Raw genomic sequence first — 13,336 nt, 5'->3', positions numbered from 1 at the left:
CTGTGATTTGTTCTGATTCAGTCTGGTTTCAGGGCATGTGAAATTTTCCAATAAGATCAGGTCATGCGTGTCTTTGTCCATGAAGACTGAGAGTGGCAGTACAGCAGCAAAGGCAGCAGCCTGTTGTAAGATCTGTGTGTAGCTCTGTCTCATTAGAATGTACAGAAAACTGCTTAAAATGAGGTGACTTTGTAGTGAGAAGGCACAAAACTATATACATGTGGATTTCTTTTACCCACCTGGAACCGTATTCAATGCTTATTGAATGCCTACCTTTAAATTACTACATATAACTAACTAGAGATGGCACACACCATCATACATATTTTTAGCGTCATTAAATATCATGTAGCAATTTAAGTCTGTTAAATAGGCCTGGGATTTGCAAAAGATCCTGGCATCTAGATTGCTGCCCACTTCTGAAAGTGAAATGGTGCTAATGATATCCAAAACAGCAGTGGAAAATGTATGCTATTTTATGACACAGTCACCGATAGACAGAAATAACCTTCACATGTAGTGACTGTATATTTAAGTACCTACATTTTCCCAGATGCTTGCTTCAAATAACAACAGACATTAAGACGGGGTCAAAATGTCTGAATTGCAAAAGTACTATTTTTAGCATAGAGTCTTGAGGTAGATAAGTGATATTTCATCCATATCTGATAATACCTGGCTCAGGTCTCCATGTAGCTTCTTAGATCTGCAAAAATCCCTATCTAATGTCCCTTTAGGTAGCGCTTGTTGGTGAACAGCCTCTTTCTGCCTCCAAAACGTGGTGCTAATTAATGTGAACCAAGTTACAATATGTGCTAAAGATTCCAGCTTTGTTACTTATTTAATGAGCTTCCTGGGATTTGAACATGAGGCTCCAAGTAGCAGGGGAAACCTCATAATTAGTTTCAATTAGAAGAAGTTCCTGCATATTACAACTATTTGATAAACTGCAGAGAGTAAAGAACTACTGAACAGATACAAATCACTAGCTTTGTTTCATTTGTTATTATACTTATTTTCCTCTTAATTAGTGCTGATTGGCTTATGATCCTAATTAATGCAAAGGAATTTGGAATGGTATACAATGGTATGGCTTAGAAGATGCCAGAGTGTACAACTGCTAAATTATTGCTAATTGTTATTTACATGAGGACAGGAAGACTAAGTAAATGTGCTGCCTAATTAGCATTAAAGATATGGTTTCCATTTTCAAATTAAACGAAGACAAATGGGATAAAATCATTACGGTTACCAAAAAAATTCTCATCCTTCTCTTTGAAAGTCAATAGTTGCATTGCCAACAATTTTTTACAAAAGACCAAAACCAGCCAAGAAATAAAAGACCTTCAAGAAAATTTAGACCCTTAATCCAAAGTGGACACTATTGAAACCTTTTCAGCCGCCACTTCAGAATGTTTAACACTATATCCATTACAGGGATATATTACTAGCAGCAAGGAGCGTGCCAATCTTAATTAGGGAAGACTGTAATGATTTTAGCAGTTAGTGCAGGTGTGCCCAGCCTACAGAATTGCTCTGCTACGGTGGTTAGAAAGAACCGGTGTCTTCAGATACTCCCTTCAGAGCTATACAGGAAAGTGTCCAACACTAAACCACCAGAAAACTCAGAAAAAAATCCTGAATTTTATCCTGGTTTGGTCGCTGACTCACTGACTGGCCTTCATAGTCACTTCACCTCCTCTTCACCTTCCTCAGGGAAGGCAAGGCAATAGTCTCTTTGATAAATCCCCTGACACTGATAAAGCACTTGTAAGTATAGCAGATTTACATATCCATTTCACAAGGTCTCTACCAGAATTACGTAATTCTTTGAATACATAAAATGCTGCGTCAGGGTCATAGTAATTATCTCCCTTTTTTTATTCTTGATCACTCAACATTGGAAACAAGATAAGAAACCTCCACATTGAGGTTTATGGAAAACTTGTTACGTGAGAAAGGAAAAGCCAAAGGCATTTAAAGACAGCTCCAAGTTCTTTTTTTCTTTCTACACATCAGCTTTGATGGGTCTCAAACATAATGTGCAGCGGTTCTCACAAGCTTTCTTTTTGCACTATCTGCAAAAATAGACATTTCATAGCTTTAATGCTTTTTTGTTTGTTTCTTCTCCTGCACCTTGGCTCCAAGGAAATGGCCAGGATGATCTAACAGGCCTTTTCTATCACTTACTTCCATGATTTGATGAAAAACTATATTCTGCACGCTTCTCAGCCCCATGTACAAACATTATTCTTGGCCACTAGTCTATGCTTAAGAATGTCATTCATTTCTCAGGGTTTCTAAATGTTACATTTTTATACGTACACAAGCCTGCATATATTTGGTCTATAGTACTTCCATGCCAATTTTCTTTTTGGAAATAATTTGAAATTAAAAAAATGAATAAATAACCCCAAATATCCTAAAGTCAGGAAGACTGTAGATATCTGGATGTTTTCTGACCAAATACTTGTATACACATAGTCATCTATGTTATAAACATACATCAGTATATAACAGGACACAGCCTGTGCTTGCCTGAGTCGCCTTGTTCCAATTTGCTTCAGGGCTCAGAGACTTTGTGCTTTGCTGCCAGCAAGGGGCCTTCCATTTACCAAATCAATGCAGAAAACTCAGGACAGCCCAGCAGTATTGCTGAATAAAGATGCAGGCTTGTGCATGAAAACCACACCATTTTCATGGATTAGAAATGAGCACTGAAATCTGAGCAACAGGCATTTCTGTGACGAGCCTGCACTCAAGGCTCCAGTCCAGCAGCACAGACTGAGTCCACTTGGGCTTCATTCTCACTTACATGAAGTACTTTTTCAAATTATAAAAGGCATTTTCCCCTATTAGAGTTTTAGCCTGCCAAACCTATCAAAACAGGACTTGCTGGAAATGGGAGCTGAGCCTGCAGCCTTTATTGATGTCACATACATGCCTGAAGTTGAGCTTGTGATTAAGTTGCTTGCTGGAGCCTGAAGGCCTTTAAAAGGTTTTTCTTTTTTGTCTTGAATAGTGTTCACAGTTCTTCATCACAATAAGTCACCCCATGTTTCCTGCCCACACATGGCTCCTCTCCGTGCAACCAGCTCCACTTTTCATTCTGGGCCACCTCACTGCCCTCTGGCACCCAGTGTAGCTCCTACTTGCTATCCCAGAAACAGCCGCAGTAGCACTGCAGTAGTGGGTGGCACCAGAGTTATGTACATGGCTGAGGGTGCATTTAGAAAGATGACAGCATATTGCCTGCTGTATGTACCGTCATCTCCCATTTCAACAATGTTATTCTCAGATGACCCATCTTAGCATACTGCAGTACTACCCCGTGTTGCAGTTTCATAGAATGATAGAATCACAGAATGGTTAAGGTTGCAAAGGAACTTAGAGACCACTCAGTTCCAAACCCCTGCCATGGGCAGAGATACCTTCCACTAGACCAGGTTGCTCAAGGCCCTTTCCAACCTGACCTTCAACACTGCCAGAGACGGTGCAGCCACAGCTTCTCTGGGCAACCCGTGCCAGGGCCTCAGCACCCTCACAGTAAAGAATTTCTGCCTTACATCCAACCTAAACTTCCCCTGTTTAAGTTTTAACCCATCCCATCTTGTCCTATCCCTAGAGTTCCTGAGAAAGAGTCCCTTTCCAGCACCCTTGTAGACCCCTTACAGATACTGGAAAGCTGCTATGAGGTCTCCATGCAGATTCTCTCCTTCAGGCTGACCAGCCCCAATGTTTTCAGCCTGTCTTCATACAGAAGGTGTTCCAGCCCCCTGATCATCCTTGTGACCTCCTCTGGACTTGTTCCAACAGTTCCATGTCCTTCTTATGTTGAGGACACCAGAACTGCACACAGAGCTGTAAGTGGGGTCTCACGAGAGCAGAGTAGAGGGGCAGGATCTGCTGTTGACCTGCTGTTCACACTGCTGGGGGTGCAGCCCAGCACACGGTTGGTTTCTGAGTTGCAAGTGCACACTGAAATCGGTTCATGTTCAATTTCTCATTGATCAACACTCCCCAAGCTGTGTTCTTTGCTGGCATTTTTGTATTGTTTAATCTCACTCATCTCTGGGTCTTCGCAGGTCCTGTGTAGGCTTCTGCTCTACACATTCCAAATGCTCTCAGAATCCTTCCTTAGCTTTGCTGTTGTGCCAAGGACTCCCAATGAGGCTCTCTGCCTTGCTACAAAAACTCACCAGCTTTCAGCTCCTACCGTGCACACCCCTGGGCTTCAGCAGGCCTCTGCCTCCACCAAAGCCTCAAGGTCTGTCAAGAAGTACAAATACAGGAGACATGCAAACATGTTGAAGATAGACTCATCAGCTAGACTAAACTCCAGCCCACCACAACAATGCTGAAGAAGGGGAAAAAACACTGGGCATGCCTGGGCTCCAGAGGAAGAACAGTGTCCCCAGAAATGTGCCTTCCAGCGCAGTATCCTGGCAAACAGGACTTCTCATGCCAGCTATGCCTCAGTATGTTCCCACACCTTATCTCCTTGAGGACTCCACGGCAGAGGCACAACAGGAGGCAGCAGCAGGGCTCTATGCCTTGCCAGCACTACAGGTAAGATCCAGCACATTTTCAATTCCCATTTAATCATCATCTTGACCTGGATACTGGATGACTGCTTTTTTCTCAATGGATTTTGCCAGGTTAGAAGCTTTTTATTGTCTGGTTAAAAGTGTAATCTGGCTCTCAGTGATATTAATGGTTGTTGCATTATTAATTTTGCCTGGAGCAAGAACATGTCTATGTAGTTATCCAGGACCTGATACTAGCACCTACCACAGAAGCATCTGAAAGGCATTGTAGTCCTATGCTTGTTATCTTTGGTTCAGTCAACTGACGGGCATTCAGGAGTAGAGCAGAAAAACCACTTTATGTTCTTCATTTATGGGCTGAGGGAGAAAAAAAGCCTCGGGAACAATGTGGATTAAAGGAGACATTCAAATTTGGAGGACATTTGCTGAGCATTAAAAGAAATTTAGATAAGGTCACATTCAAGAACTCCTTGAATATATCTCTTTCAAACCATCTGTACCTAGCCAATGACACACTGACAATACTAATAAAAATCAGAGGCTGTGAACTAAAATCAAAGTCTGCCTCAAACTTACTTATTTTCAATTCACAGGGTGCTGCATGCAGATAGCTCACTGGACTTGATGCCTTAAGCTAAAAATCAACTTCATATTCCCTCTCCTAGGCTGTTGCAGTTATCATAAAGTTGTTCCCATCCAATGGTTACAAAACAGCCTCTGGAAAATGAGAATATTGCCATTCTTGTTGCTAGTGGAGATGATCTTGTTATGAGAATAGCCTGAAACAGTTACTAATTCTTTGAGCTCTTTTCTCAGATCTTGAAGTAAGGGTCAATGCAGGCTGCCTGCAGAACAGTGTGGCTGTTTGCTCTGTTAAGGATTTATTGTCCTTGCTGAAGATAAAAAATTATTTAGCTTTTTTCTCATCATTAAGCTCAATTACCTTTTCATTAAAAACACAGGAGAGCCTTGGAGGGGGCCACTTGAATTTGCACTTAGGAATTTATCTTGAATACACTTGTATATAGACTAAACCACTACTTATATTTTATCAAACAGTGTGATTTTTAAATGAGGCATCTTGTAAGTATTCAGTTTCCCCCTGTTTTGTGTCGGGATTTGTTGACCTTATGTATAGCAAGGCTTGAGGACTCGATTTACCACTGTGAAAGTTTATTTTCCTAATAAATAAAGTGAAAATCTGAATTCAAGACTTCAGAACTGCCTGCCACAGATGAATTTGTTTTCCACATTATCAGCTCTGAATGAGGCCCTCCCATCTTAGCAAAGGATAGAGGCAGAAGAAAAGCAACTATGACAAGAGGCAAACTTTTAACAGTGGAGATTTACTAGAAAAAAGGTGATTCCTTCTCAAACTGGCACTTTTATGCCTTGTAGGACTATTTTCTCTCATTCAACACCAAGCTAAGAAGGTTGATTTAAATAGTGACAAAAGTCACTCTCTCCTGTGCTGGAGCATTCAGACGATGCATTTGGTTTGCACTTTGCAGCAGGTCACCACAGATGACCTTAACAACCTCTTCAGCCTGTAAAGCTCAGACCCAGTTTCCCTGAGGACAGCCCCAGCAGCAACTGCTGTTTGATGCCTTGGAAATCGCATCAAGATTAACTGAAGTCACACATATAGACACCAAAACAGAAACTGAACTATGAAATAAACACCAAGCTCTTGATCAATAGTAATTATTAATACATATACTCTCAGAAAGGTATATGGACTAGGTGTGACCAAGTCTGTGTACATCAACACCTTTCTACCTATCAGGAAACACAATAAAATCCACAGTGGAAAGCCAAAAGGTAAGAACCACTTGGTTGAAAATTATCTAACTGCAAAGCACCCTCAATATCCATTGTCTGGGCAAAAAAAAAAAAAAAAACTTCCTTATGAAGCATAATGACACATCTGAAGCATAGACTGGTCCCACTGAAATACGAAACCCACTAGTACGCAGTGGCTCTGTTGCATATTTTATACCATGTGCACATGGCTTTGCTGCACCCACAAGCTTCAAATTATGAATCTCAGCTCCTCCACCAATGCAGCTATCGATGATTATAAAAAAACACTAATAAATAATTTTTCCATCTTTTCCAACTAGTCATAGGAAATAATCAAGTCACTTGATACTTCTAAGGCTTCCTCATACACCTGTAAAATGAGGAAACATTACCTCTCGTTAGCTTATTGTTGCCAAAACCTCTGAGTCTTTGGCTGGACATTGCTGAGGTGCAAACTATTATTTTGCTGTGTCAGCGTCAGTTCCATTAATTCCCAGGCATTTTGTCATTTTCCTGCATCTTCAGCCAAGTAATAAACTGGAAACAGAGTTCTCTGTTCTATTACCTTGCTCTACAATTGTCAGGAAAACAGCTCTTTCTTAGTTATATTAAAGGTAAGGATAAAAGTTCAAATTCAAAACAAAACAATCAGTTGAATTCTTCTCAGAGACAGATTAATAAAATACCAAGAGTGGTTTTAAAATTCAACTTTGGGTTCCTTCTTTAAGGTTAAATTATGTGAAATCACTGCTTAAACATGTAATCCACCCACCTATATCCTAGGACAAGGATTTTGACATATAACTTTCTACTGAAATGAATGGAACTTCATGCCTAAGTGCTCTGCTTGGCTTTTATTTTAAAACCTAGCACAGAATTTGAATAACAGATTGAAACAGCTCTAGTTGCAACTGTAAACTTAGAATAAATGACACATATATTAAACATTTGGGGCACAGCTTTTAAAGCATCCCCTACTATGTGCTCATTAACAGCCATGAATATTATTAGGGCGGGAAGGTGAGCTGATATCACCTTCTACTCAACAAAATAGATACCCAGTTGCCATCATTTCTGCTTGAAGTTTATTTTGCCAGTAGTTTTAAGGGTACTGCCTAAAAATTGTCTTCAAAGGGTGAATACTGCAGCAGTTACATTACTTTCTGTAAGTCTGATGTTTTGTCCTTTTGAAATAATGAAATTAGACCTCAGGTCTGAAAAATGTTCCTATAGTGGAAGGAGAATGGAATATATGAACTAGTAAGTCCTGTGATTCTTACTTATGTTCTAATTGCCAGACAAATATAAATTCTTCTTTAAAGTCAAATCTGATCTTTTTTATTACATAAAAGAATTGCCTGAAATGCAAATGTTCAAGAACCAAATTTTAGTTTTGCACTTTACTGATGCAGCTTCTGCTTGAGCACTGTTCTTGTGATAAACACATAAAGCACTCCCGTTCAAAGGTTCTGTTATTGTCAAGGAGATGAATTATAAAACAACTTCATATTGTGCAATCTGCAGATTTTATTGACAAAGGTGTCAGGAGCAGAAGATTTGGGAGTCTTTCTCCTTGTCATGGGGTAAACAAGAGGATCTTCAGAGCTCTTAGCTTTATTTAATTTGTTTAGATGAAAGTTGACTGTGAACATTGATTTGATGCAAGACCAGTTATGGATTTTTAGCAAGGTACATACACAATGGGGAGTAACAGATTGCTCTAAAGTCAGTACAAGGCTGCAATTCACTTGGGAGGCTTCAGAGATCATGCTGGAGCAGGGGCAGACTGGTCTGAACCTCCAACAGAAGTGTTTTCTCCTCCCACTCCAGCAACAAAATATTGCTTCATCTCTTCTCTCTTGGGGAAACATCATGACAGGTCATATTTGTGTGCTAGAGGGTCTCCATTCATAACCCCTAATTTTTTAAAGCTTAACTTCCCATTCATATTGCTACAAACAGTGGAAGTCTAAGCTGCTGAGTAGCAGAATCACAAAATACCAGCTAATTTGCTGGCTAAGACAAGCCAGAGCATGACAGTAACACAATATTTTGCTCTTTAACTACCTGGCTTTTGCTGCAACACAATGTGTTTTCCTCATTCACATGCCACCTAGTCAGTCTGCCATTTCCCTGGAGACATGGCTTTTGCCTTTGTATTTGTCTAAAAAGCACTAGATTGCTGAAGGCATGCTGAAAAGCAGGTACAGCGACTGTCCAAGTAAAAAGCATGATCCTAAGCTCCCATCCCACATTATCATTGATTAAACCTAGTCCTGAAAACTCGTCCTTCCTTCAGGCAGAAATTCCTTTGGGAGTTATCTCATTGGAAACCCAAAATTATAGCAAGTTACTCTAGGCAAATGAAAGTCAGCACGGAAGTCAGTGGTAATAAACTGCTTGGATGGTGGCTGGATGAGAAGAAGATCAAACACTAAAATATGATTCAGGATCATTTACCTAGAGAATAATGTTTTAGTAACAGTGGAAGCTCTCATTGACTTCTCTGCCAACTGAGCTTATAAAATATTTCTGCTGGGTACCTCCAATGGTGCTGTTGCAAAGATGGATGGTGCTCAGCACAGAAAATGAAGAAAGAGGTAAGGGAGGGTGGGATTTACCTCATATTCCAGCCACCTAAAAGGCATATATCTAACGTTAACTAGTTATCTAGCCTGCCTCCATAATGACAGGCAACTTCCATGCTGATTCAAATCACTGGTCATATCTTCAAGAGGATCTTAACTGCAAACCAACTCATTTCAGGCTGAAAATCCATTACATTGCAATTTTCACTGAGTATCAAGCTGGATGAGATTTTGTCTGAAATCTCCGGAATAAAGGATTGCACCTTCAGGCTTTTAGGCCATGTAGGCACCATGTACTATATCAGTTATAAAGCTCTGACATTTCACAACCCATGCAAAATAGTTCAAACTTCTCCTTTGTTCCTCTCCATGCTGTTGAAGTAATTAAAACTGGAAGATGCTCTGAAGCCTTTTGCTGGTAATGATACTCTAAACACAAAACCCCTGCTTCATCTTTGTCAAAACTCTTGATTTGTTCTGGTATAAATTACTTGTTCAGCAGCAGTGTAATTTTTTGGCTTAATGTAACACTGGAAAGAGAACGACACCTTTAGAAGGAATTCTTTTTTCTTTAGAATTTTTTTTTCTTTCAGCCAGGTTTCTAGCTAATTCTGTTTATTTTCCAATTCCCAGTGATGGTAAGAAACCTGCAATGTTTTGATCTTTCAAACATTTTTCACAAAATGCGTCAAGATCTTTATTTCACAGATAAGTCTGTTCTTCTGTTTCATTATTTGTTCAGGCAGAGTTATTCCAAACTAAGAATTTAAATATTGTGTTTCCCACCAGAATCTGAAAGCGAAATGCAAATTGCGCTTTTTTTCTTTACTGGAGTGAACAGTCTCAATAAAGAGCTAAAATAAAAAATAAATTAAAACTTATGTGATCCACTAAACATAACTTTACTGGATGTTTTAAGTATTCTGACAATTTTCCAACATTATTCAGTTTCAGAATCATGGCTCATTAAACAATGGCAAGAGAATGTTAGCAACTGATTGCTAAAGAAAGTGAATTAGGAGACCTCACTCCTATTGCTAGATATAATCCAGGTTTGGGAGAGCCACTTAGCATTTCTGAATCTTGCCAGTGTTTCATAGAAGGATGTTGAAGAATTCCAAGCGGGCCAGTGCCCCCTTCCCAGCATCAGCAGTACTGAGTCACTGACATTGGGAATGCTGAAGGTCTACCCATGACAGACGGAAATACAGACCACCAATAAATCATAATACAGAGATCCTTAGATTTTAAGCATTGGGAATGCATTTCACTGAATATCTTTTCATCAAGCCAAGCGATTTATGTGTGAATACACACTAACAGGCACCCAGTTTTGATCTGTAATCTTTAAGAAATGGAGCATCTGCACTGTGGTAATCACAGCCATACCTTCATTTCCTTCTCAGCTTTCCTTTGCGCTCCTCCTGAATTGCTCTTTAATCCTTTTGCCTGCATTCAGGTGTCTGAGTCTGAAGCTGAATCTCAGCACTTCTCTTCACATTAGAGACCCTTCTGCCCTCCATCAGCAGGATAACATCCCTCATTCTCTGTGTAAATAGTGGCTGCTCTCTGTGATTAATTTGCCATACCGTTTTCCACTGGTTTTCTTACACTTCTTAAACAGTTCTGCACTAAGGGCATGTAGTGTTAGGACAAGGGGGATTGGCTTTAAACTGAAAGAGGGGAGATTTAGATTAGACATTAGGCAGTTCTCTGTGAGGGTGCTGAGGCGCTGGCACAGGTTGCCTAGAGAAGCTCTAGTTGCCCCATCCCTGGCAGTGTTCAAGGCCAGGTTGGACGGGGCATGGAGCAACCTGCTCTAGTGGAAGGTGTCCCTGCATGTGGGACACCTTAAGATCTTAAGGTTCTTTCCAACCCAAACCATTCCGTGATGCTACAAACACGGAGTAGGTACCCAGGGTTGTAGCCCAGCCAGTGGCACAGTAACTCTGGGAACAACATCCTGCGGCTTTCACTGCAAAAATTCCACAGTGACTTTAGGTTTCAGTGATAGCAGTAGTACAGCTTCTGCAAGATACAGCACATCATTGGAGGGTTTCATTCTCTCTTCCTCTCCCACCTTCCTTTTGCAATAAGAAACTGAAAGCGTATTTGTAGGACTTAAGGGCTCATGTGGTTAAGGGCATACGAATAATAAACTCCTCCCCTTATGAAAATATCCTGTGATTTTTAATAGCCTTTAAACCACCAAAAAAAATCTAATTTTTTTTGGATTTCACTCAAAGGACGTGTTCTGCCTGTAGGAAACAGCCAAGTACTCAATAGATCTGCATTAGGTTGGTAATGATCCTGCTGGTATTTGAAATTACAGCTAAACTTGATCTGAGGCATATTGCTTAAGCCTCTAAGCCATTGCCTGTTGTCTCTGTTTTTCATTTGACTTGGTAGCTTCCTGAGAGTTCCTGAATTCATTCTTGAGGATAATGCAAGCTTTTCCTGGCAGCAAGTGAGCTGTCATGACTTACCTATGTGACATTTAAGTGGAGTAAAGAAGGATTACTCTAAATGCCTGACTTAACCTAACTAAAGTTTGACCTGTCACATAATATTTCAGTGTCTATTACACATGTGTGGTTTAGTTATTTACACATTGCTGTCTGTTTTCTTTGGAAAGTTTTAGACATTGAGCAAGAGCCAATGCTTAGCCAAAGGCTAACATAAACAGCAAACAAGGATGTTCCTAGTACCTGTCTAGAAGCAGATTAATGCATTCACTGTTTCTGACAATAACTTTATATGCTTTTATAAAAATGGACTTAAGAAAGTGTTGACATGAGAAATGTCAAAATGCAGCCTGAATCAGTTGAAATCAACTACACTAAATTGGGGCAAAGGACAGGAAAAGTGGGTCTAGTGTCTGCTAAATTGCTGATAGCATACATAAAATATACTTGTCCTAAAAGGGAAGGAAGTGAAATGTTGCTCTTTTTTCAGCTCTACCATACAAGTTTTTCCTCCTGGGCAGTGACATGGTGTTCCTGGTGAGCAAATAGCACTTGAGTCACAAGGCTCCAGCCTGCTGCCTGCTCTGCCTTCCTGTACAGCACCGCATGAGTTTCATGGGTGGAGGAAAAGCACCTTTGACCTCTTTTTCATGAGCAAAGATGTTAATGAATTTGTTGGAGACTGTGCAAAGCAGCAACAAGACGTGAGGTCAGTCAGGGACTGGGGTCTTATATAGAGCCATAGAATGGTTTGGGTTGGAAGGGACCATCAGAAGTCATCTAGTCCAGTCCCCCTGCAATGAGCAGGGATATCTTCAACTAGATCACAATGCCCAGAGCCACATTCAGCCTGGCCTTGAATATCTCCAGGGATGGAGTGTCCACACCTCTCTGGGTAGCCTGTTCCAGTGTTTTACTACCCTCATTCTAAAGAATTTTTTCCTCACATCCAGCCTGAATCTTCCCTCTTTTAGTTTAAAAGACACCTTCTCCTGTCACAACAGGCCCTGCTAAAAAGTCTCTCCCCATCTTTCTTATAGGCCCATTTTAAGAACTGAAAGGCTGCAATAAGGTCTCCCTGGAGTCTTTTCTCCAGGCTGAACAACCCCAGTTCTCAGCCTTTCCTCATAGTAAGAGGTGTTCCATAGGAGACCTCTCCTATGGAACAGGTCCATAATCACCTCTCACAGGAGAGGTGCTCCATCCCTCTGATTACTTTTGTGGCCCTTTTCTGGACCCTCTCCAACAGATCCATGTCTTTCCTGTACCGAGGTCTCCAGAGCTGGATGCAGTACTCCAGGTAAGGTTTCACCAGAGGAGAGTAGAGGGGCAGAATCACCTCCCTTGAACTGCTGGTCATGCTCTTTCTGGACTCCCTTGTCTCTCTGACACATTGCCCCTCTCCAGCTTGCTGCCTCCAAAGCACTCATTTTCTGAGCTCATCACAGCAGCATTCATTTCAACAGGGATGCATCATTAATCACTTCTGGGACAGGAGGAATCCTGTTGGGGGGAGAAGGAAATCTCCTCAAAGTCATTCCTGCAAATGATGTACTCCTGCCCAAGGTACCCCTTCCTTTTCCTGGAAAAGCCACTGCATGGCTCTTTCTCCCACATGCTGCAAAGCCTCCCTCTTGCAAACAGCTCTAATCAGTGCTGCTCAGCAAATCATGGCAGTCACTTATGTTAACTTTATGAATTACACAACTGACAAGCTTATGCAGATGTTGTTTGCAGAATACTGGAGATGGTGCCAGCCAGACACTTGGCACCAAGACTCAATGTGGGAGATGAGGAGCTTTCTAGGCTCATTCTTAACATTAATTATTTTCATATTTAATAAAATTGGTGCGACACACATTAGGGAGACCAGTCAGTCAGCTAGTGGGGAAACTATTAGTGCAGAAAAATGAATAGCCTGGCAGTTAAAAGT

The 13,336-nt window shown here is 40.8% G+C and overlaps 1 protein-coding gene across 3 annotated transcripts in view; it reads right to left on the bottom strand.

Annotated features, from left to right (window-relative positions):
* The window catches only part of SETBP1 (SET binding protein 1), a 261,348-nt gene that overhangs the window by 41,359 nt on the left and 206,653 nt on the right, over positions 1-13,336 (bottom strand). The window lies entirely within an intron of this gene.

The sequence above is a fragment of the Pezoporus occidentalis genome, unplaced genomic scaffold, assembly GCF_034315485.1.
Source record: "Pezoporus occidentalis ecotype Australia unplaced genomic scaffold, CSIRO_AGI_Poc_V1 ctg166, whole genome shotgun sequence".
NCBI classification, from domain to species: Eukaryota; Metazoa; Chordata; class Aves; order Psittaciformes; family Psittacidae; genus Pezoporus; species Pezoporus occidentalis.
The sequence above is the reverse complement of the archived record's forward strand: the minus strand, read 5'-3'. Positions and strand labels throughout refer to the sequence as shown.